This window comes from Canis aureus, chromosome 13 (genome assembly GCF_053574225.1).
Source record: "Canis aureus isolate CA01 chromosome 13, VMU_Caureus_v.1.0, whole genome shotgun sequence".
Classification (NCBI taxonomy): Eukaryota; Metazoa; Chordata; class Mammalia; order Carnivora; family Canidae; genus Canis; species Canis aureus.
The window spans coordinates 11,798,426-11,823,577 of NC_135623.1; the positions used below are offsets into that span (position 1 = coordinate 11,798,426).

The window sequence follows — 25,152 nt, forward strand, 5'->3', positions numbered from 1 at the left end:
GCATTTGCTATTGTTATTTGATTTAGATTATTGAACTGCATAAAATTGTTATTTTGTAGATAAAATATCCAATATTGACAGCTAAATATGAAGTTTATACAGCAAGACTTTTTGTCTTCCATGGCCACTTGTTTTTGCCCCATGGCCCTGACAGCTTCTGCAACATTGCAAAGGTTCTATTACTTGAAGATATACTATCAAGGTGCTATTTTTGTACTCAGAAAAAGTACTTTTTTATTAGAAAAATACCAGTTAACCTCAGGCTCAGAAAATTTAATCTGTCTTTCTTCTGGGAGCAGGAATGTAAAGGGAATTACCTACCATTAACTGGCCACCTTACTAAGTAAGCATCGTGCACTGTGGTGACTGTATTGCATGTGTTACTTTTGTTTAATTGTCTCAATAATTCTGTGAGGTGGGCACTGGGACCTATTTTATAGATGAAGAAACTGAGGTTCAGGCAAGTCAAATGTTTTGTTGAAAACCACATGGCCAGGGGGGCAGAATGACAGTCCAGACCCATTGCATCACTCTGGATAGAGAGAGAGAGGGAGATGGAATGCATGTTTGATGAACCCTGGTTGACCTTATCCATCCTTTTCTTTGGATTTCTCCTTCTACTTTCCTCCCAGAAGATCCCTTATGTCTGTATCTCCAACACGGGCCTTTAACCTTTTCCCTTTTGTGAAGTGATGAAACTGTAAGATCAGTGAACATCCCCACTGCCTGTCTGGGAGAGCCCTTTAATCACCTGGTTTTAGGAAGAGCCATGTAGACATGGGTGGCCCAAAATTTCTGGGAGACCTGTTCCTGCAAATAAAGTCCTTTCCTTAGTAAATAGTTCAGAAAAAAAAGTGAGAGGGAGTGGGCATTAACAGAAATGGAATGAGTGGGCTGGTGAGAGGGGAACTTAGACACTATCCCCTGAAACATCATTTGTATTGGAAGACAGGTTCATGGGAGAACGGGAGGGAAGTAATGCAGGGAATCCTTTTTTTTTCTTACATTGAGTCCATTTTTTAGTCCCAGAGAAAAGCAGGGAGAGGGCATTCTGTTCTGACATTGCATAGATCAAATGAGCCTGACCTAGGGAACTATCTCTAGAGGTTCTTAGAAGGGTGAAGAAGGACAAGTGCCCTAGACAACCTTGTGTGTGTGTGTGTGTGTGTGTGTCTGTGTGGTGCCTAAGGGAGGGCTGGCTTCCAATTTAGAAGGAAGTTGAGCCCCACGTGTGCAGCTCCCAGCAGGAACTCAGCCCAGGAAGGCCTGACCCTAGCAAGGACTCTAGGGGCAGTTAGGGAATTAGATGTGTGAGGAGAGAGAGACAGGTGGTATCATTCATGTGCTCACATCATTAATGCTCATCACAACTCTGTAACATTGGTATTATTACCTCAACTATTCAGAAACAGCAAAAGTAGCAGTGAGGGTAGTCCTGGTGGCTGGAAAAGTAGCTATTGCAACTACTTACCATGCACCCAAGATGCTTCTGCAAGCACTTGTAGACCCGAGGGGACGTGGCCATAGACTCATGTTCCCTTCCGCTCCGGTCCTGTAGAGCTGTCGCTGGGAAGTGCCACCCAGCCAGAGACTGTTTCTACTTCGAGTCCTTCTTACATCTCAATGGGGCCCACGGCTTAGTCTCAATAATGGAATGGGAGGGGAGACGATGCATGTTCGTTCCGGGCCAACATGGATGAGAATCTGCTCTGTCTTCTCCAACCTCTCTTTCCTGTTGATTGGCTGGATGGGGAGGGCTCCATGGCTCTAGGTGAGGGCAAAGCCACCACATGGAAGTAGCCTGGACCCCCAAGTCTTCATATGAAGGAAAGGCCACCAACCAAACATGAACAATCTTATTCAACTATTATAGAAATGAAAACTACGCTTCTGTTGGGATAAACTTCTGAACTACCGGGGCCTATTTGTTACAGCAGCTACTGTTACTTTAACAAATATGTGTACATTACCTCGTTTAATCTTCAAAACCACCTACTGAAGGCAGGTATCAAGAACCCATCTTGAAGAAGACTTCTACGAGAAGTCTAAACTCGTAGGTTAAGTGATTTGTGCAAGGTTACCCAATTTCTAAGTGATTCAGCCAGGGTTCAAATCTAGATCTCCGTCCAGTTTTATAGTTTCTTCTTAAGGTGAGGAGAAAGTGCAGAAAGATCACGGGAACTGGGTAAGGAAGCCTGCCCGGGGCCAAAGAATTAGAACCAGTCTTGAGTGTGGATTTCGGAACAACTTTAGGACTAAGATAACGAATCAGAGAGAGAACCCTGTGGAGAACACACGTGTGCGTACGTCTAGGAAAAGGAGAAGCAGGGAAAAGAATGGCATTTTGGGGGACGCTGAACCCGAGCGTCCTGTGCTGGGCAAAGGGGCCTCCACGAGGCTAAGGTGAGGACTTGCAACCAAGAGCATGAGTGGGAGCTGTCCCCTCCAGGGTCCTTCTTCTGAGACGTGGAAAACAAGACAAGAACAACCATCCTAATAGTTACAATAGGAGAGGTATCGGTAGAAGTAGGGGGAACTGGTACTTACACAGCCTTTACTACATGCCGGGGACTCTTCCAAGCTTTACGTACATAAATTTAGTCCTGAAAGCAGCCTTACGAGGTAGGTGCTAAAACTATCCCCATTTACAGAGGAGGGAACTGAAACAGAGCTCTTCAGGCAGCTATTAGGAGAAGGAGCCGGGAGGTGAACCCAGGCAGTGACTCCACCCACAGTCCATGCTCTTCACCTCTGAGGACGGTGGAGCTGATGACTGCTTCCCGAGTGGGCCAGCGCCGTGGGAGATAGGAATCCACCTTGTCAGACCAACGAGAGGATGCCCAGTGCCTGTGCCCGGGCTTGGATAAAGCTGACCTCGGTGCCTGTGTAGACTTGCCTTTGAGCCTTCCAAGCTCTGGCTTAGTTTCCTTGAGCATTCATCTTGAAATTCTGGCTGAGTTCTTGTGGGGTCTCCATGGGGGCGAAGGCCATTTTTACTCTTCTTCCCCACCAGGAATGCAGGGAGGCCTTATGCGTTCCTCACCTGGGAATTACCCACTTTGTGGCAAAACCTGGCAAAACCAGCCTCCAGGATGACTTAGCCCAGCTCCTTGCCCACCTCTGGAGTCGCCTCACTGATCACCAGTGTGCTTGGGGAGTGCAAAATCACTTTAATATTGGCTAGAGACAAGCGTAATTAGGAAGGTAAATCTGCTGGGGAAAAAAAATCATATTATGCAAATGTGATTAGCAATGACTTTTGGGTTTTTGTTATCGGAGAGTTTCTCTTCCTTGGTGCAAATGTGGGGAGTTGGCTGCTGTGTTCGCTGGGATGATTCTTACCAGGTGCTCGGGAAATGAGAGCTCGAGAACACAGAAGTGGGGAGAGGGACCTGCAGCCCTGGGGCAATCGGAAGGGGGTTCCTGTGTCAATCACCCTTGGGGAGTCTGTGGGTCCCCAGTCAGAGCCAATGCCTGTGGAGGAGCCCCAGAGAGCAGACCCTCACTGGTGATAAGGCCCTGACCCCCCAGGAGGGAGGAGCTTTGCTCCAGGATGGAGAAGGATGAGCTAGAGGTGTGGTCCTGGGTCGGCTGGTTCCGACCAGCAGGGCTGCCCCTATTAAGGGTGCTGGGACCACGATGGTCTGAGGGTGCTACCTCAGCTCAGCCTGCGTGCACCCCCAGGAGGTGCTCAGAGCCTGGGGCGGCTTCACGCCTGCAAGGGCCATGCAAATAGACTTAGAGCAGAAGTGTTTCTTCCCAGGATTGGAACACACAACATTTCTTCTAGATTCAAGTGTTCTCTGGGAATAGTCGCAGATTGTCTAGCTTTTGGAGCTTCTTTTATAAAGGCAGTAATGTCAAAAAAAAGAAAAAAAAAAGGAGGTACCTGCTTAGTGAGTACTTACTAAACATCAAGACCTGTGCCCGCCTCGTTTAATTTTTCTAATGATTATATGAGATGGGCACCGTTACATCATCTCTCTCTTTAGGTTAAGAAATAATATGAGATGATGGATGTCAACTTGCCGTGGTCCTCACGTAACCATACGTGTAAGTCACATCATGTCGCCGCGCTCGTTTTGCGGTGCTATGTGTTAGCCACAGCTCAGTAAGACGGGGGGAAGTCACGGGAAACAAGGAAGAAGAACCTGAAGCACAGAATGGTTAAGCAGTTTTCTCCGGGTCACCTCAGCCAATAGCGGAGCAGGATTTGAACTCAGGCTTAGCTTGATTGTGAGGCCTCCGCCGCCGACCCCAAGGCCCGAGGCATCCCATGAGTGAGCGGTAAGTACCTCTTCCTTGCGCTCGCATTCCTGTCCTGCCCATGCACACCCCTGACCATGCCCGAATGACCCCAGCGAGACTTCCAAAAGTTTCTGGAAGCTGGCAGGCCCTGCTCTACCCTGGGAGAGTGGCCCTGTCTCTACTCCTGGGGTTCCTCTACTCTGATCACAGCCCACTTTGTCCCGACATTTGGGTCTGGAGTGGATTAAGGGCCCTTGTGGGTCCCCTTATTGCTCGCCCTCCAGCCCAACAGCTTCTAGATTTCTGGGAACTCACTATCTCTTTATGTACCCCCGTTTCTCTCCCATCCTTTTGGAGACCGGGGGTCCTCCCGTGGGACTCCCTCTCCCACCTCTGAAGGGACCACGAAGCCTCAGAGAAGTGCTCAGAGGACTGACTCCTGCACCAGGTGTGCTGCGGCTGGCCGGGCGTCTAGAAGCCGGCCTCTCAGGGCCTCTCGGGGCCAGGGCTGTTGCCCCGGGGTGCAGAAGGCCACTGCTCCACCCAGCCCAGGCTCCCAGGTCTGCGCAGCCTCCCTCGGTCCTCTCTGGCCAGTAAGCCAGGCACACACGCTTCTCAGACTTTCAGTTCCAACAACCACTGACTGGGTCATCCTTGTCCCCAGAGCATCTTCAGACCTGCCCCATGCAGAGTTGGCCTCCTCTTGCCCACAGACCTGGGCAGTGACAGCGCCGCAAACGGCATCCACGGCCCCTTTCTGTCCCTCACTGCCTCATCAAGCGGATGCCAAGTCTCTCCAATGCATGCGTGGCCTCCCCCTCCATCCGCGCTCCTTGCACTAGCTCTCCACCTCTCTCCTGTGTTCTTGCAAAGACCCCCAGTTATTGGTTTACATGCCTGTCTGCCAATTGGCCAACAGCCCCTGCGGGGCAGGAAGACAGGCTTGTTTATTGCTGAATCCACAGCCCAGCAGAGGGCCCAGCACATAGTAGGTGCTCGATTAGTGTTGGGTGAATTGAATTTCCCCAGAACTCATGGGATTGATTCAATTTGGAAACAACACTGCATCCGTAGAATTGATTCTTGCATCCCCGGGGGGGTGTGATGATACAATTCACCTCTTCATTGGCTGCTCCTTTTTTTTTTTTTTTTTTTTGCAGGAAACAAAACTCCCACTTCTGGACAGAGCTGAGCTTGCAGACTGTGTGGGAGGGGCAGGAAGCCTTGAAGGGGGGTGGACCTTGCTTTTCCCAGGGAAAGGTGTGTGGCTGCCAAGGTACCCCATCACGTCACGGAGATGAAAAAGTGGGGCATGCTATATCACTTTCCACAATTGAGCCAGAGGCTAAAAGTAGCCTTCCTTCCTCCTGGCTGACAAATGGGGGGAATAAATTACCCAGGCACTAAAAGTTGCATTAGGCAAATAAACATTTCGACAAGAATTATATGTGACATTCAAGAGAAAGCAAATAAACCCTAAGTTATGGGGACCTGTCAAAGCTCTAAGAAAATTAAGTAACTAAAAATCGTTAGAAGCTCTTAAACCTTCCCTGCTCCTGCCCCTGCTGCAGGGGCTCAGAGCGACACCATGAGTCCCCTGTCGGGCGCCTCCTGAGAAATTCCCGGGTTCCCGGGACCTCAGGTCTGGAGCAACCCCCGGGAGCCTGCGGACCAGGGTTTTTAAACACCGTTCCATGGAACAGTAGGGTCCTGCGGAAGCCCCACAGCCCAGCAGCCTGGGATCCCCCTCCTCCGCCTCCAGAAGCTTCTCTTCAATCTGGGTTATATTAAAGACAGATTCCAGGAAGCTCTCTTCTGGTAGAGGGTTCTGCTTCTGTGTGATTTGAAAGCCATTATGTGGGAGCAAACATACACCCGACACAGATATCTCCTTCAGAGCCCTTCGGTCTGTCATTGCTCAGCTGCTTCTGGGTGCCTCCGGTGACAGGGCGATGTGTTCCAAGATTTTTAGTCGGAGCCAGGTTTCCCCGCCTCCCTTGGCACGAAATTCCCATCCCAGGACTCTGGTGCTAGGGGCTTGAGTTCAGATCCAGGCTCTGCCACTCACTGGCTGCTGAATGCCAGGCGGCTACTGAAGTGCTCTGTGCCTCAGTTTCCCTATTTGGAAGAAGGAGATTGCGAGAGTTAGTTTCCTGCGGCTGCTGTAACAGATCACCTCCAACTCGGAGGCTTGACACGACACATGTTTGTTCTTTTATGTTTTGGAGGTCAGAAATTTAAAGGAGGTCTTAAGGAGTTAAATTGTTTTTTTTTTTTTTAAAGATTTTATTTATTTATTCATGAGAGATGCAGAGAGAGGCAGAGACACAGGCAGAGGGAGAAGCAGGCTCCATGCAGGGAGCCTGATGTGAGACTCGATCCCAGGACCCTGGATCCCAGGATCACACCCTGGGCCCAAAGCAGGCGCTCAACCACTGAGTCACCCAGATGCCCCTTAAGGAGTTAAATTAAATTAAAAGGTGTCAGGCCACGTCCCTTCAGGAGGCTCCAGGGAGAAGCCTTCCCTTTCTAGAGGCCACCTGTGTTCCTTGGCTCGTGGCCCCTCATTGTCACTGCACATCGCGCCAGTAGCCTCTTCCGTCACCCCATCTCCTCCTCTGCCTAGGCCCTCCTGCCTCCCTCTTATAAGGCCCATCCAGATAACAGGACAGCCTCCCCCGCTCAGGGCCCTTAACCTCATCACACCTGCAAAGTCCCTCATGCCATGGAAAGTGACAGATTCACAGGTTCCAGGGGGAGGACGTGGACCTCATGGGGGGGCTGCTATCCTGCCCACCTCAGAGGACCGTGGTGAAGGTGCAGTGAGGAAGCTCACTGGAGCCCGGCACACAGATGGAGCTCAGCAAGTGGAAGTCAAAGATCCATCCCCTACGTGACTCACCTCCTCCTCCACGCCCTCCTGCAGCTCAAGGACAGAATGTACCAGACCTTGGAGTTTAGGTGATGGGGATCTCGTAGCACCTGCTCAGGAGCTTGGACTTAGACCCGTGGCTGCAGGAAGCCCTGGGGGCTGTGAACCCTGGGGAGCGCCTCGTCGCATATGCTGTTTAGGAGGAACTTGCTGACCACAGTGTGGCTTGCAGGAGACAAAGCAGGTGCCAGCGGGTTGGGATGGAGGCTGCGGCTTAGTCCAGGTGAGATGAACAGGACGGGACATGGGCCGGGAAGCAGTGGCTGGATTCAAGAACCATTTCAGAGGTGGAGGTGGGAGAACTTGATTGGTTGGGGGCATGGGGTAGGCAAGGGAAGGATCCAGGATGACGCCCAGCTTCCGGCTTTGGCCCCTGGGGACATGTTAGCATCATGGACCGAAGATGGGGAGCAGGGAGGAGGAGAGATTCCAGGGGGCAGGGAATGGTGAGCTCAGCTCAGGGCCTGCTGTGTTGGAAACATGAGGCAGGCAGGCGAGTCACCCAGGGGAGTGCACCCAGGGCAGGCACCCGAAGGGGAGTCGGATAGATGAGTCTGCAGCTTGGGGGCAAGAATGGGTGCAGCTTTTGAGAGCCAAGGTGGGACCCAGCGGCTTGCCAGTGGGCCAGAGCCCCGCAGAGTGGGAAGGGGAGGCGTGGAGGATGGACACCAGGAATCCCCAGTGCTCACGGGCCCAAAGGAGAGTGGGCAAGGACAGAGGAGCCTCAGGCACGATGAGGGAGGCCCAAGGAAGCAGCCCCTATGTTCATCCTCATGTAGATGGGCCTGCTGGGGGACTGTCATCTACCCCCATCCACCTGGGGCCGCTTGGAGGTGACACTGGACATCCCTCCCATTTGCAGGGACCTTATGGGTTTAACCAACAATGTCACACGGTCTTGTTTAATCTGTAAAACCAACCGGCTCTTGGTTGGGGGGGAGGGCGTGGATTCTTTCCACTATAAAGATGAAGATGTTGAGGCTTCATGAGGCCCAGAGACTTGCCTGAGGCCCATAGCTAGTTGAGGCCACATCTCCTCGCTGCTATGAGATTCAAAGCCTTTGCACACACCCTGTGCACGTGGACACGACAGGCCTGCCCAGCGCCAGGCCTTCTTCAGCTACGTTTTGAGTGAGGCCAAGGCTTAGCTTTGTGCCCAGACTACAAACGCAGGTCCTGGTGTTGGGCATCCCTTGGGAATTTGGGTAACAGGTGGAAGTGTGCAGGGGTGGGGGGGCCCGGATATGTTGGGAACCTGGAGGGTTACAGGGATGGGGAAAGAACGGCAGATCTAAGACCCTTTCTTTCCCTTTTACCTTTCTTTTCTCAGAGGAAAGGAAAGCCCCAGCTCCTCAGGCTCAGACGTCTCCTCTAGGTCCCACCCAGGAGGGGCTGACAGTGAAGACCATCTTGGGAAGCTCAGGGTGGGATCTCAAGGCAGGGGACCTAGACAGGGTTGGCCTGCAGACAGCGAACGTCACAGCCACGTGTGCCAGGCTCTGTTCTGAGTGCTTACCTTAGAGCAGCTCATCCAATCCTCCTAACGGCCCCAGAAAGGAGGCACCACTGCTATATCCCAATATTACATGGGGTACAGGGGTACCAGTCGCCGGGCCACCTCTGCTCATCCCTACGCTGTCGGGGATACAGAGGCAGGAGGCAGGACCTCCCGGCTTAGCTTCTCCTCACCATTGTTGGATCCTTCTTGGTGTTTCATTCCCGTGAGGCAATGAGTGTGTGTTGCAGGGGCAGTTGGGTCACAGGTGGGTGGGCAGGGGCTGGGCAGAGTTCCCTCCAGCAGGGATCAGGGCCCTGGGCCACCTTCTGAGGCTGGGCAGCCCCCCATTGAACAAAAGAAAGAGCTCCTTCCTCCCCGGGGGTGGGGGTGGCTCCCCACCTTCATCACCATCACCCCAGCCAGCAGGTGCCATTACACGCAGAGGCCAGGACCTGTTCCCTGGTGCTTCTCATCACTGTCTCTTTCCCCCTCCCAGCAGCCCTGCCAAGTAGCTGTTAGGATTTCCAACCCCCCTGCCCACCCCGCCCTCCCAGCAGAGGAAGACAGTGGGGCCCAGAAAGGCCGAGTAACTTCCCTGAGGCCACCCAGCCTGTAGGTCACAGTCAGGCCTGGACACAGGGCCGGAGCTGTCCCATCACTCTGTCACCTGGGTATCCGGCCGGTCACGGTTTCCCGTCTCTTCTGCTCAATAGTCTCTTGGCAAAGGGCTCCCTTCTCGAATCCTCCCCGCCAAGAGCCAAGGGCTTTCCGCCGGAAGTTAAAGATCCCAGTAGGGCTGAAGATGGGGCAAGGGGCCCCATGGGCTCCCCCTCCACTTTCCTGCAGCCCCAGGGAGCATCCCCATCCCAGGGCCCTGCCTTCCCCCACCAGCATCTTTGCCAGCTCCTGGGGAATTTGGAGGCCCTCTTGCAGCGGGGAATCTAAATTTAGACCCTGTGCTCCGTTAACTCTCTGAATAATGCTAATTAGCATAACAATTCTTCCTGCAATTAAGTTGGGGAGGGGGTGAGGAGGTGGCGCTTGGTCCAAGAGGAAATTACACAGGGAGGCCTCTCTTATTGCTAGTTCTGGGAGGCCTCACTCGAGGTGTCTCCTTGGCGTGGCTCTCTTCTTGGATGGCTGGATCCAGAAAATGCCTATCTGGGGTGGAGGGAGGGAGTGTCTGTCTCTAACCCTATTGTGATGTCTCATCGGTGCATGTATTAAAGTGCAGCTCTGGTGTTGTAAGCAAGCTGTCACCTGCTCTGAAGGGTGTGAAAAAACTATGAACCGCATTGTCCTGGAAACCACAAAATAGCACTTCCTCCCTCAAGTAAACATGTAAGTTTGGCATAGAAAGTTGAAATGAAGCTACATTCAGAGTCTAGATTTTATTTGTTTAGGGAGGTTGGCCAACGCTCTTGCTCGACCCGGCGATGCCAAGTGGCCTACCTGTGGGTCGGGATAACCCTCTGGTCCAGAAGCTACCTGTTGAGCCCCCAGACTCCACCTGCTGCTTCTGTCCTTCTCTAGGGGATGTCAGGGAGCCTGGCACCTCCACCGGCTGGGCCAGGGTGAGGCGGATGAAGGCGGCTCTGGTGGCCCGTTAGGTATTTACTGATAGCGCTTGTGTGTGCTGAAGCTCCTCTCTTTGGTTTTCTAGAAGACTTCCATGGCGTTTTTTTTTTGTTTGTTTGTTTGTTTGTCTTTTTAAGACTCTACTTCTGTTCTCATCTCCCTCCCCTGGGCATTCATTCTCAGAGAAAGACTCTCTCTTCCATCGCTCTGGCTACTGTCCCCGTCGTGAAGGCCACACTTTTGTAAGTAGCCGTGTACCTCTCTTGGCTCACATGGAGCTTGTGGACGGTGAAGACGGCAGTGGAAGGATTTCCTCACTCATTCCCTATTTGTGTTAGCCACGTTCTGCTCTCTAAGAACGTGAGAGATGAATCACATCTAGTCTCAACCTCAGTGGAAGGCATGGACGGATGACCTGGGGAGAGGGAGATTGGGAATGGGATCCAGCGTGAAGGGCGCCAGGAGGGCGGCAGGCAAGTTGCGAAGGGGAGCTCTTGGGGAAGGCCGCATCTGGGGGTCAGAGATGAACTGGACCCATGAAGGGTGGAGAGGACTTTGACAGCTCGTGTTTGCAAGAACTCCTCCCCATTTGAGGCCCTCCACCTTTTGGGACTGGGACTCTGGTATTTGAAATTTGGGCCGGGTTGGTAGATTGATCTTAATTAGAAACTGTCTTGGTGCTGGGCCATCCGCCGTGAGCCTGGGATGTGCCACTCAAATAAATAAGCTCCCTGTTTTGTTTTGGGTCATTCACGGAATTGACCACTTGTGCCACTCGGGAACATTACGAAGAGAGGAGAGGGCCGGTCCGAGAATCTTCGGCAAGTTCTTTCAGCGGCTCCCCTGCACACATCTGCATCTCTGCCCCCGCTTGGCCCCCAAGGCTTCCTACCTGTTCCCTCACTGGGGTGGGGGGGGTCCCCTGAGCCCCGCTCTGGCCCGCTGGCCTCACCTTTCTCCTCCTGGGGATGCTTCCCTGGCTGTCCCGGGCGCCCAGGGCTTTGTCAATGCCACGTGTTGAGAGCGTTCTCCTGCCGAGGCCCTCTGCGAGGCGCCTGGGGACACGACGCCCTTGGAGGTCGGTATCCATTTGGTTTGGTCAGTTGGATAGTGGGAACGATAGAAGTTTCAATTGCTGACCCAGGGCTCCCGGGTAGGGAAGCGGGAGAGCTGGGATTTGGAACCACATCCCATACCCGCGTCCCTATTTGTAGGGCAGAGCCCTTGGATGGAGATTCAAGTTCTGTACTCGGTTTACCGACTCTAATTTCCAGAGGTCAGGTCGGGGCTCACGGCCGGACAAGGGGCTGCTAGGTGGTCCGACCCGCGCTCTCTCGCAGACGTCTGGCCCATGACCTGCAGCTGGGTCTACACTTGGTCTGATTTCTATTTTGCCACACGGTCTAACATGCAGACAAATGAGTACAAAAGCTGACATCCTGCCCACCTCAGAGCCTCGAACCGTATGATCGATTGCCCCGACCCTCTGGGGTCCGAGCCGGGGCAGAGGAGGGCAGTCCGGCCACCAGTGAGAGGCAAGATGCATCTTTCCTTGTGAGGGCGAGGCCCACCGAGCCCACTGGGCGGGTGGGATGATGCTTGGTACGAGCGCACACCCATCCACACACACACACACACACACGTGCGCGCACACGTGAGGCCTGGCACCCTCTGCACCGCCACGCAGAGCAAGCTGCTGGCGCTCTGCGATGATGGATGCCTCTCCACGTGTCGCTCAGCCCGGCCTCCCTCCTCGCTCTGCACGCACAGCTCGCCCAGCAAGCGGCTCCACCCGGCTGCCTGGCAGGGGTGGTCGATGGAGGGACCGAGGGAGGGAGGGAGGAGTGGAGCCATTTGTCTGGGGCACCGGGAGGGGAGCCGGCCACTTGCGGCTGTGATGGATGGCGACTCTGCTCTGCCATCTGTCGGGGCTGGCAGGCTGCTTAGCACAGCGCCACACACCTGGCCGGGGCGTCCCTGTGGAGCTGGGCCCGCCTCTGCTGGGGCCCGGGGAGCGGGCTCCTGATACCCTGGGGCAGGAGACCGGCGGGGAGGGCCACGCGGGGCTCCCTGGGGCCCGGTGGGGGAAAGATGACAGACACTCTGAGAAGGGGGTCTGGGGGCCAGTCCTTCCCCCAACGCACCTGCTCTCCTTGCCAGTAGCCCAGGGAAGGGGAGGCCACGCCCGGGCGCCCCTGGGCCAAGCAGAGCCCCTCGGCGCTCAGCTGTCTCCTTTCCCCACGAGGGAACGAGGCCACAGCCCCCGGCGCGGCATTGAGCACACATGTGCTGCGTAGAAACAAAGCAGGTAGGACCACGCTTCACATCAAGGCTCTGGGAGTGTGGGGGCCGAACGAGGCTTTCAGGGTCAGCTGGCTCCTTGGGCAGGAAGATGGGGGGGTGGGTGTCTTGGCCTCGCCGGGCACACCTTCCCTGTGCTGTGCCTATGCTCTGGGATTCCAGAATGTTCTCAGTGTTACGTGGCCCTGGAGGTCAGTGACTCAAGGTCATCTAATCTGCAGGTGGGAAACTGAGGCTCGAGGAGTGAGGGCCAGCCCGGGGGCCAGGGAAGCCTGTCCTCCCTGCTCTAAGCCTCCCTGTATCCCCAGCTGTCCTGGGCCTGGGGCCCAGAACTAGACGGTGGGGGCCAAGCCCTGCCTTAGTGCGCATGCGTCGGTGGTTGCCCGTCCGCGGGGCTCTGCTCAAACGCTCATCCGCTGGGCTTACCCTGTTCTCTCCTGCACAGACTAGAACACACTGTGGGTTCTAGACTCTTCCTGGGAGCTAGCTCCTTGTTATGTCACAGTCCAGACCCCATGACCCCGGGGTCCCCTCCTGGTTGGTCAGGGATACGCCAATCTTCAAGCTCAGCTCTGGGTCGAGTTTAGACCAAGCCAAAGAAACAACGTGGGACATTTTCTGCACGCCTGAGTCTGCAGGGGGCAAAGCCTCAGCTGGTCTGGGCATGCGGGTGGAGATAGGGACGCTTCGGATGGACGACGCTGTGGCAGGAAGGCCTGATAGCAGGGGAGTCAACGGAAACCGTGACAGTTTTTGTTTGGTTGAAACAGAAATTGCAAAGAGGCATCACCTTTTGTCTCTGCCTTCACGGAGCTCCTTCCTTGTGGAGAGGGGAGAAATAACACCGGGGAGAGAACAAAATTCTCATAATTCAGAGGGAATTAAGAAAGGAGGAGACGATGTAGCTGCATCTGGCAGGGCTTCTTGGAGGAAGTGGCGTTTTAACTTGCAGGTCTTGCTGGGCCCTCCTTTCCTGTAGGAACCTGGGGACAAGACAAAAAACACTCTCAGGGACCTGGGATAACAAAGAGGGGTCTCACCCACTTTCCCTCTGGGCTCTGACACTGGCCCAATGTGAGCCAGCTGCTGGGAGGCACCTTCCTCCAGATGACAGTCTGGGGACAGCCTTGGGAGAGGCATTATTATGGTTTCCAACTGCAGCCAAAGAAAGCGAGGCGCAGAGAGGTCGAGTGATCTGCCCAAGGTCACAGAGCCAGGAGACAAGCAGAGTCGGGGCGGCGCAGCTGGGTCTCTGACTCCAGAGACGGCGGGTGCTTTTCTGGGACCGTTAACAGCCGGTGGGAGGCTCAGCTCCTGGCAGGTGAGGGGAGCTGCCAGCGGCTGGCGGCGAGGGGTTGGATCGGCGGGTGGCATCGGCCACCGGAGGTGAGCGCGGAAATGCCAAGCCTGCTTCTCGACGTGACAGCTGTGCTTTGTTTGCCAGGCAGCTGTGGGCTGCGGTGTTCCTCACTCCTTGGAAGACTGGCTCCCCGCAAAAAAAAAAAAAAAAAAAGCAGGAGCATAATTTGGCTCCCCTCTTAATTGATTTGGAAATGTACCAAAGGATTGTGGTAATTCCTTTAAATTTTACTCTCATTCGAATTTTGGAGGTAAACATAATGAGAAAGGAGAGTCGGCCCCACATGTTGGAGGAATAGAAAGGTCTAGCGCTTTATTTTATTTTTACCCTGGGCCTAAGCAAAGCAAATTCGCCATGAATACCTCATTATTTGAATTTCAAATATTTCTCTCGAGTTGAGCACAAAAGGAAACTGAACAACAAAAATATATATATATTAACACACACACACATGCATCCCCTGAACCGTTTTTTCTCTTTCTTGAGTATGTGACTCAGAATGTCCTAGTTTAGGTTATAACCGCACAATTGCGAGGATCAATCAGCGCGAGATAGATGTGTTTACTCAGAAGGGCTTAGAAAGGAGGCCAGTCAAGGGGACATTAGTATCTTAAAACATTGAAATGATCTTTACCGAAGAGCATTAGGTATGAGCATTAATATGCGGGGCTTCTCTTCTGCTGGCAAAGCGTCTACATTTGGAAGAGCCCAGAGGTCAGGGTGTAGAGGAAAGCGAGGAGGCGCTCATTGGACGGAAGGCACGGCAGGCCAGAAGGAGCTCAGGAACTGGGTTCCTCCGTTTGTCCCCTCGCGTGCTCATGCACAGTTACTCGGCAGTGTAGACAGACACAGTTACCCAGCAGTGTAGACGGCAGAGCGAACCCGGGGGCCCTGCCGTCAAGCCCTGCCCCGCCGCGTTGTTAACCATGCCGCCCGAGTGTGCTATTAAACTGCCCCAGACCTCAGTTCCTACGCCCCTGAAATGGGATTAATAATAGTGTTAGGCCAGGAGTGAGCTCTGAACACACTCAGCGCGGTAAGTCCTCAATGAATGGCAGTGGTTTCGTTGTCTTTTCCACCCAGTGTTCTGCGCACCAGGCAGTGCTGAGTGAGGACAAAGGATAAACCAGATTGCCACGGGCCCTCTCCTCCTGGAGCTTATCACCTAGACAGGGGGAAAGGGGCAATTATGATCGTGGTGCTCCACCGACTGGGTCTGGAGCTCTCAGCTGTGTGCCTGGAGAAAGCCCCTTAGCCACTCTGGTCCCGAGTCCTCCTCTGGGAAGTGGTGACGGAGCTCTCTCCACCTCCTACCCAGGGAGGTGTGAAAACCCACCAGATAAAGCACCAGGAATCTTGGAAACCAGAGGTCCTGGCTGGGGAAGGTCGTGTTCTCATGTGTTTAACCCCTTTTGAGCCCAGGACCCAAGTGGCATCAGGAATGGAGACACCAGAGAACTCTCTTCCTTCTGGGTCAGGTTTTCCAGGACTCCCTGGGTCCAGCTGACTGCCCTTGTGTGGCCCATTGTCCTAGGAGCCTGTGTGTTATCCTCAGGACAGGGGTTGAGGCGTGACGGGGGCATTGAAGCCGGGAAGGAATGGGATCGAGCTGGGTTGAGGAAGACAGTGTGGCTGTGGATGGAGGGCAGCCTGGAGACAGAGGGCTCCGGAGAGGTGACGGGGACCCCGCTCCCAGGCCAGCTTTGGTCCGGCTCCTTGGAGCCCTCCTCTGGACTGGCCTCGACCTCGGTTTGCTCTCTTTGGTCTCAGAGCCTCATTTTCCAGAGCATCCTGCCAAGCCCCTTTAGCAAGAATCCCCCCACCTTCGCTATGCAACCAAATTCCTCTTAATAATTTCCCACCGGCCCTGACACTCTCGCCCTGCCCTTTGCCTAGAAATCCCCAGTTGCTCCTGCAGGTTTGGGTGTTGAACTCAGCCTCGTACTGACATAAAATCTGTCTTGCCGTTTTTAGCAAGTGGTCGGTGCAAAGTGACTTTGGTGCGGGGCAAAGGCTGACCCGAGCAGAAGGTGGTGAGAGCAGGAAAGAATGGGGGGAGAGGGCATGCTTTAAAGCTAGAATAGCAAAACTGGGGGAGGGCAAGGCCAGGAAGGCACTGGGGACCCCCTGCAGGCTTCTGGGGGGGGCAGCAGGGGTGTGGGATCCCCGAGGCAGTGTGGCTTTTGGGTGAGAAGACCACGTTTGGTTTTGGGTTGTTGGATTTGGCCCTTGGTACAGCCCTTTTGGTGTCTTCTGTGCAGATGCCACCCTTTTGTGCTTCTCCGCCCCATTCCCAAGACAACCGCCGAGTTCCATCAGGGCCTGCGCCTCTTTAGCAGCTTCCCCTTCCCCTTCCCAAAACTCTCAAGAAGCTACTCTCCCTGGTGTCAGGTGCCTAATTTAAACAGCAAATCTGGGCTAACGTGCACAGCTCCTCTCGCTCTGCTGAGGTTTTTGCATTTTAACAGGGACACTTAGGAGGTAATGCCTTTACCCCAAGACAATGAAATGACGTTTCAGAGGACACAGACTAATGGTGGAGGGAAGATTTCCAAAGCAGTGCCAAGAGCTTGGGCTTGGAGATGGGACGAAGCAAGGTTGGCGTGCAAGCTCAAGGGGGGGCCTTTCTGTAGGGCTGGCTGGGTCAGTGGGGGGTGCCGGGCCTCCTTGGAGGAGCTGACCTGTCCTACCTGGGCGTGTCCCTCACCTTTCTGGGCCTCCTGAGGCCTCATTCCTCATTTGCAAGAGGGATGAAGCATGCCTGACCTGGCAAACATAGCTTCCCCATCCTGGTAAGTGCACGCTCACTCCCACCCCACTCCCCGACACCTGACACACACACACACACACACACACACACACACACACACAGGTCCTCTCCTCATGACCGGGCACCTGCTCGCTCAGTCTACCCCTTTCTCTCCCTTGACCTTTGTGCATACCGGCTGTTTGTGTTTGGTCTGGATTCCGAGTGAAGCAGGATTCCAGCTGGAAAGCTTGTTGTTTCCAAAGAGGGGTGATGGTGGCGATGGTGGGGGGACGCTCACCCTTGTGGCACTGGGAGGTGGGAGCAGCGGAAGCCGGGGCTCACAGAAGGCGGCCCTATAATTAATCCCCCAGCCCTCGCCACCATTGTCTCTTCCCTATTGAGATCGGCCAATTAGCGGTTCTGCACTCCTCTGCGTGGCAGCCACTTATTAGTGAAGACAAAGGCAGCATTGATTCCAATTTGTCCTGCATTTGGCTGTCTCTGAAGTTAAAGATTGCATTTGGGTATCACTGCTGGGGAAGGGAGGCAGGGGCAATGTAGTGAGAGGGCCTAAAATTAGCCGAAATAATTTTAGCTCTATTGTGAATGGCTAAACTAAATATAAACAGAAGGGAGAAGAAAAATCTTTGTAATGTTAATTACCGTAAGCATTGAGGACCCAAAAATGAGGCGTACGATTTGTTTGGTGACACTCTGATAATTAAATCATTTTCTCCCATTGAGGCTCCTCGCAGGTTTACGCAGAGCCTGGCTCCTCCGGAGTGGTTTTCTCTGGCCCCGAGGGATGCTCGAAATTCTGTTTCCCACATTTCTGAGTCCACAGTACGTCCCCAGTCCAGGCGAGCTGTGCTTGGTACCACTCCCGTGAGTCATCACTCAAGTAATTACCGGGTTTTGGATGAGCCTGGGCCGGCAGAGGATGAGCAGAGTTGAGATCTGGGCTGAGGTGGACAGGAAGGCTGCTCACTGCGTCTCCGTCCATCCATCGGTTGGTCCGTCCATCCATCCGACCGTCCATGTTCCTGCACCTTTTCATCAATTCACTCCACTGCCGTCGTCTTTTGTGCAAGGCACTGAGGGTACAGAGAGAAAAAAGGTGCCATTCTTGTCCTCAAGGACAAGAGGGTGACATGGCCACAGAGAACCACGTATGACACGCTGTCCAAAGCCCCGTGACGGAGGTATAAAGAGAATATTTGGAACGCATCGTAGCGAGACACATTCACTTTGCCCGAGGAGTCATGGAAGACTTCTCAGAGGAGGTGGCATTAGAGTTGGCACCAAAAGGATGAGTAGGTGTTTGCTGAGCGAGGAAGTGGGAAAAGGGGTAACCCCTCAAGAGGGGAATGGGCAGGGACAAAGGTTTGGTGGACTTTAGTGAGGGTGAGAGGAGGCTGCTTTAGGAGGAGAAGGGGGTGCGCGAGGGGGGCGGTTGTAAGGGAAGCTGCAAAGACATCCACGATGACAGTACAGTTACTGGGCTCTTGCTCCAGACTCAGCACTGAGCCAAATGTCTTGCCCACATGGCCCCACTTGGTTGTCACCCCGAGGTGATTGTCCCCTCCTTATGTAAGGAATTCCGGGGCTCAGGATCCATAGGGCTCGGAAAACTTGTCCGGAGACTCACCACCATGCTGACTCTATCCTGCCGGACTGTGGCCCGGACAGAGGAGAGCTTAGAAGCCCCGGAGCCAGGCTTCCTTCTGCAGTTGCTGCGGACACAGGTCCAGGAGAAGCCCGTGGCCCGGAGCTGCCCACCTGGCCCATTAAGGAGAGAGGGGTTCATCCACTGTGGGGCTAGGCGGGGAGTTTCGCTGCCTGCCGAGTCCTCCTCTTGGCCCTGGGATGTCTTTGGTGCCCTATAGTTGCCCCTGGAGTCCATGACCCCAACAGAGGTCCTGAGACAGTCAGGGAGACAGAGACTGCGGACCCAAGCGCACATGACTCGCCGTGAAGCCCTTTCTATGCAATCTCTTTTTTATTTTATTTTATTTTTATTTTTATAAATTTATTTTTTATTGGTGTTCAATTTGCCAACATATAGAATAACACCCAGTGCTCATCCCGTCAAGTGCCCCCCTCAGTGCCCGTCACCCAGTCACCCCCATCCCCCGCCCACCTCCCCTTCCACCACCCCTCGTTCGTTTCCCAGAGTTAGGAGTCTCTCAGTGTTCTGTCTCCCTTTCTGATATTTCCCACTCATTTTTCTCCTTTCCCCTTTATTCCCTTTCACTATTTTTTATATTCCCCAAATGAATGAGACCATATAATGTTTATCCTTCTCCAATTGACTTATTATGCTGAGTGACATAAGTGAAATAAGTCTACGCAATCTCTTCTTGCAAAATGGGTCTTACTACCGAGAAGGCTCCACTCTTAGAGACATCATGTGACCCGGCCAGACTGTCACGGTCCTGACGCTTACCCAGCTAGAAAGCAGAAGTGACTCACTCTTCCAGTATCATCTTCCTTCCTGTTCCACGGTAAAACTCACCCCTCCTCTATCCTTGCAGAGATGACATGGTTTGGGGGAGACGGGGTTAGAGGGTTCTCCCTAATTTCTCAATGTCGCCAGGGGATGTGGGGGTCGGAACCAAAAGGAACACGCTCCGAAGGTGGCCTGACCAGGACCGAGCCACGTCAGGGTTGGCAGGGCGGTCAGTGACTGCCTCTCCAGTGGCACCACGCCTCTGCTGGCCACCACCCCATTTGCTTTGCCCTCTTGCAGGTCAAAACTTCTACCCTTTACCTCCCACGCTCTGCTTCACCCTCCCCAGTGAGGCTCTGGCCCCATCACTCCATGGTAATCACTTCCGTAGGCTCATTAGCGACCTCACAGCCATGGGTCCCACTGTCACCCCTCCTCTCGGGGGCCCCTGCTGTGGTGTTGTCATACCCTGTGTGCTCTGGCTTCACCGCCTGGTGCTCAGACCCCTCCTTTTGGGCTGCATCTTCTCCTGTTTCATACTTTGCCCCTTGGCCCACCGTGCTCCCGACAATGGTTCTTCCGTTCTTCAGCTCTCCTCTCACGGTGGGTTCCTTTTTTCTTTTTTTCTAAACCACAGTTCACAGTAAGAAATTCATTTTGTGTTCCATCCCATTAACCACTCCCTGAAACGAAGTGTTACAAAACCGCACATTAATCCTTACTCGGGGCTCAGCTCGCTGGTATTTGCATTCTCTTCTCTTCTCTTTTAGTTTATTTCACTGGAGAAATGCTGGATCCTGACCCACTGCACCAATTTTGCGACCTACCAATGGGTTTTAGCCCATCATTTGAAAAACACGGCTCCAACTTACCAAACTTGTTGTACCTGACGGCCTTTACACTTGCTGTTCCTACCACCTAGAATGTTCTTTCTCCAGAGGCTTTCATTGCTGCCTCCTTCTTTTCTTTTGAGTTTCAGTTCAAACATCTTCCCCAGAAAGTCCTGCCCTGACTACCCCATCCGGGGTAACTCCCTTACCTCCCCTTTCTCTCTCCCATTCTCTGCTCATCTGCACAATTTGAAATTACTGCTATAATTTTTTTGATATGTATCCTATCTATGTGACTTCCCTGGAGGAGACAACTTGCCTAGTTTGTTCCCTGATGTGGCCTCGGTCGCTCAACATGGGCTTGTTCATTGGGTGGTAAACTCCGGCTCTCTTTGAGCAGCTGCCAACCACATTATCTCCTTGAACTGTTATGCCAAGTCACTGAGTCATATCTATGGGACATCCAGGTCTTTTGCAGTGACCTGCAAAAACACTTATAATTTAGAAATATAGACAATGAGCTGAGACCAAGTTCAAAGGTAAGATGAGGTCAGTAAACGAGAGGGAGCCGGTGTGCTCAGTTAGTCTGGCTTTGGCTACAGGTATTAAACAACGAGCCTGTTTATCTGCTATACCAGCAGGTCCAGAGGGGGTGACCTAGGACCCACATTCCTTCTGCCTCTGTCCCGGTATCATTTGAAGTGTGTGTGCACACATGTGTGTGAGCGCTTTGTCCCTGGGCTGGTAGCACTTTAAGGGATTATTATATCCAGACATCATGATGCTCCAAAGACAAAAGATGACCACTTCTTCTTAAGAGAGTAGAAGCTTTTTAAAATTTTTTATATTTTATTTTATTTTTTTTAGATTCCACCTCCCAAGCAGACCTTCACTTGCTACTTCTTATTGGCTGGAATTACATCCCGTATCCATCCCAAGCCAACCATGGATAGGAGGAATGGAATTTCAAGGCAGTTTTTGACTAATCACACAAGCTGGAATGAATATTGGGGCATTGACTGTAATGCTCATGACACACTGAGTGAGGTGACATGCGTACCATGAAATACCCACAAGTATACATCACATGGCTCTGTCCAGCTGCCAGAGCTGGGCTCTGAATTGACCTCTGAGTTTCCCAGCAGCCAAGGCAAAACAGGAAAGCCAAACTCTTTAAACATTGTACAGTTCCCTTACGTTCTAAAGGAAGCAGGTGCTCTGGAGAGCCCCAACACTTTCTAAAACTGGAATCCAAAAACTGCAGTCGTTCTTCCCGAGTAATGCATTGTGGAAGGTCATTTGCAGGCCGTACTCCCGGGCCGAGCGCAGTAGCAGGCTTTGTACGGCTATTTCGTACAACGCCTCAATCAATGCAAGCTAACGGAAAAGTTTGAGAGCCTTAGCACCAAGTTCAATTTAAAAAGTGATTCAGGGGTAGGAGAGAGAGAGAGAGAGAGAGAGAGTAGGAGAGGCAGGCTAGAGCAAATAGCACGCGGTACATACCCAGCCTCTGATGGATGACACTGAATTGTGTCCACAGGTAGAATTTAGGCTAGCTGAAGGAACGGATGGATAATTTGTCTTTCAGGCAGCCCACCACGAACATCATTTTTTCCCAGCAAAGTTTTTGATAAAGAAGGGGCAGCAGAGAGTTCGAGGTTGCGTTCTCTGGTAAGGACCTACATGAAGATTTTCTCAGATATTCATACGTTTTGACAGTTGGCAGAGTAGATGGGACAGATTTTGAATAAGAATAGAGGAGCCTGACCAGGAGACATGCACCTGAATGGATGTCACAGATGTGGGTGTTATTATATCCAGCCCCCTCCCCCACCCCGCTTACGAGATTGGTATTTTTTAAACCCATATTCAGGGCTTTATACTTAACTAGGGCGACCAGGTCCCAGCATTCCCTTTTTGGTTGGTGTCGTTTGTACTCTTTAAACGTGATCCATTTTGCAGAGAAATTACATGGCCTCTCTCTACCCACCCCAACTGGCGTAGATCTTGTTAGCTCCCCAACCCAGTGGAGCCTCTGAATCTTGAGTCCGCTACAAAATATGTTTCCTCCTCCACCTGCAAATCTGATCATAGAAGGGGTCATCCTTGTCTTAAATGAAGGCCCACAGGTGAGAGGTTGAATAAGGGTACAGAACTATGGGATGCTGCTCTGTGTGAGTGTGTGAGAATGTATGGCTGTATCAGTGTGCAAGTGAGAGTGTGTGAGTGTGAGTTCACAGAGTCTGGGCTGGCCTGTGGCTCAACAAACAGAGAGAGTGCAGAGAGGGTTCCTCTTCTGTGCCTTTTAGAGTCTGAGCTGGGAGCCGCGTTGGAGAGACCACATAGAGAAGACAGCCCGGGACAACCCCGGAGAAGAGCCCCAGCCTGCTTGTCACTCCCTTCAAGAACAAGACCAGGCAATGGGCCACCCTGCAAATTTCAGCCTGGCCAAGTCCCCGGATGACTACATGCATACCTGTCTGACCTCACGTGAGCAGAACCACCCAGCTGAGCCCAGTCAAGTCTCAGACTCAACCCTCTACGAAACCGGTTTGGGGAGGGGGTATGTTAGCCACAGTAGAGTCATGGGTCAGGGTATCTCTCCCTGTCTCTAGCCCCACACAGGGAAGGGCTGCTGAGCTGGGGCGGCCGATGAGGGGTTGGGGGCAGGCAAGGTCTTGGAGAAGGCAGTTTGCTCCTTCCCTTCTCTCCTTCTGTCTCACTTTTGGTTTATTTGTTTTTTTCTTGTGTCCTCTGACCTGGGCTCGGGCCTGCCTCAGTCTAAGCGGACGGCGGCGATAGGCACCTGTGCCTTGCCTGGCGGTGCCCTCGGAGCGGGGTCATAGGCGTGTTGGAATTCCACGAGCATGCCACCGGGCAGACAGGCATCTGCTTAAGTGGGTAATTTCTTCAAGGGGGAGAGGCAGTCTGCGCTGTGCCTGGAATCCTAATGGGGGAGGCCTCTCAGAGTGCACATTTAAGCTTGGGAGCACTGTAGCTGGACCCCAGCTAGTGCCTGAGCTGTGGTCCCCAACTTGAGACTCAGACCCATCTGAGGACTGCAAACAGAGGAAAGCAGGAGAGAAAAGAAAGGAGATTTGGGATCATTGGCCACAAAGGTCCAAGAGCCCCCTGGAAAAACTTACCCTAAATGAAGAGGGGACGATTGGGTACAGTCAGTTCAGCTTGCGGGCCTGCCTGTGTGCCTGGAGAAGCAGTTTCCGGAGCAGGCTGGGGCAACCCCTGGCTTCCAGCGTCCTGAGTTAGCCCCTGTGCCCAACGAGCATTCAGGGCACAGGCTGCGTGGACAGGCCCGGGATCACAGTGACACAGGCAAGTGGCCTGCAGAGTGAGACCGAGAAAGCCTTTACCCTGAGAGCTGCAGGAGGGAGCACCAGCTGAAGGGTTGTACCCCGGGGGGGGGCTCGTTTGCCCCCCGAGAGTCCCAGCCTTGGTGAGGGGCACCTGCACCCCTCGCCGCATGCAGCACTGGTGCCCTGGACGCTGGCATGTTCCGAGCAGACGGCAGAGGCCCACAGGGTAGCACGTTGCCCTGGGAGGGTGGGGGCACCTCTGGTATGTGGGGTCTGCAATGAGAAAGTAGCAGAAGCCCCACAGTGGCCTGCATGTCCACGACGTGCTCCTGGGAGGTGCTGGAGGATTGTGGGAGCTGGCCGCAGGGTGAGGGTGCAGTTCCCCTCACGGGGGCGGAGGGCAGAGCCTGCGAAATGCCAGCTTGTGGCCGTTACTGTGAGCTTGTTCTTACATGTGGAGCTGTGGTGGCTTAGAAAACAGGTCACATTGCTGTGATGCGCGGTGTCACCTTCCTGTGCCCAGCACCACCGGGTCAGGCCAACCGTCCTGGGCACGGACAGGTATTATCATCTTGTGTGCATATGTGAGCAAAGTGAGGCTCTCGGGTGGCCACGCTGCGGACCCCCCAGGTCACTTCACTGACATTTTGGACTGGAAAGGTCTGCAGAGAGCTCTGTGCCACCTGCTCCGTGTGCACGCAGGGAAACGAGGGCTGGGAAGCTGAAGCATGTGCTCACCGTCACCCCGCGAGTCAAGCAATGGAGTGACCCCCACTGGATCTTCTTCTTTTAAAAAATATTTTATTTATTTAAGATAGAAAGAGAGAGAGAAAGAGAGAGAGAAGGAGCAGATGGAGAGTGAGAAACTCCTGCTGAGCAGAGAGCCTGATGCAGGTCTCGATCCCAGGACCCAGGATCAAGACCTCAGCTGAAGGCAGATGCCCAACCGCTGAGCCACCCGGGTGCTCCTGAATCTTCTTTAATTTCCACGGTTCTCTATCTTGCATCTCCCAATTGAGGCTTGACCGTCCACCCTGGATTTCTAACCTGAGGACAAATCCCACCCCAACCTGCTGTGTTGACAAGCCCAGTGGACTGGGCACGGACAGGTTTTGGGGTGCACGTGGGTCTTCTCTGCCTGAGTCCCCTCCCTCCCCTTCCAGGTTCGTCTGTGAGTTTAACCCATGTGGGGGAGCTCAAGTAGGACTCGCCGCAGATCCTCCTCAGCTGGAAGATTCCAGTTCTGTCCCCGGCTGTGCCCCCCTCCACCCGGGGGCTCCCCTGACCCCCAAGGAAAAGCAGAAGGACGAAGTCCAGCCCGGCGGCAGCGTGAGGGTCACCCCCTGCAGGCCAGACGCTCTTTGCCTCGCCCCGGGTCCCCTGCCAGGCAGCCACTGCGTCTTCGAAGCTTGAGCCTGTGTTAACTGCTCTTAAAAAAAAAAAATAAGTTTTAAAGCAATAAAATCTGTACATTAAACACTTCATTCCTTCTGCAGCGGCACTGGTTCCAACCACCCGGCAGCTCGCTGCAGGGATTGGGGGTGGGGGGGCCCATTCCCTCCCTGCTCTGTGGAGCTTTACTCTGCTACGCATTTGCAAGGGATATACTGCGGGTTTGGAGGAGATGCAAAGCAATACTGTTCTCAATAACCCTCGGGTGAAAGAGGACATCACGATGGAAATAGGAAAATATTTTGAATTGAACAGAAATGAAAATGGGAGCAAATCAAAACTTGTGGGGATGCAGTTAAAAGAGTTCTCAGAGGACGTGTTCTCAACCCGGGGTGAGGATTCAGGGATCCTGTGTGCCTGGCTGGGGAAAAAAAAAGATATATGTATTTGAAATAACCTGGAGCAGGAATTTAGCATCTCCTTCGAACAGGAGCACAAGCC

At 53.4% G+C, this 25,152-nt stretch overlaps 2 long non-coding RNA genes across 7 annotated transcripts; one reads left to right on the forward strand and one right to left on the reverse strand.

The window, feature by feature from the left end:
* The first annotated feature begins 9,937 nt into the window (after positions 1-9,937).
* On the forward strand, positions 9,938-24,731 carry LOC144281869 (uncharacterized). Of its 5 annotated transcripts, none has more exons than XR_013350278.1 (4): positions 13,052-13,878; positions 20,813-21,616; positions 21,950-22,074; positions 22,255-24,731. It is a non-coding gene; the product is annotated as an uncharacterized LOC144281869 (long non-coding RNA). The 5 variants fall into 5 exon arrangements; XR_013350277.1 differs by having other exon boundaries at positions 13,053-13,878; positions 20,813-22,074; positions 22,255-22,508; positions 24,423-24,731; XR_013350276.1 differs by lacking the exon at positions 13,052-13,878 and adding an exon at positions 9,938-10,019 and having other exon boundaries at positions 20,813-22,074.
* LOC144281870 (uncharacterized) lies at positions 10,334-20,283 on the reverse strand. Of its 2 annotated transcripts, XR_013350280.1 has the most exons (5): positions 19,988-20,283; positions 19,584-19,798; positions 17,576-17,760; positions 12,401-13,540; positions 10,334-10,671 (listed from the first exon to the last, which is right to left on the reverse strand). It is a non-coding gene; the product is annotated as an uncharacterized LOC144281870 (long non-coding RNA). The 2 variants fall into 2 exon arrangements; XR_013350279.1 differs by having other exon boundaries at positions 19,584-20,283.
* Positions 24,732-25,152: the final 421 nt, after the last annotated feature.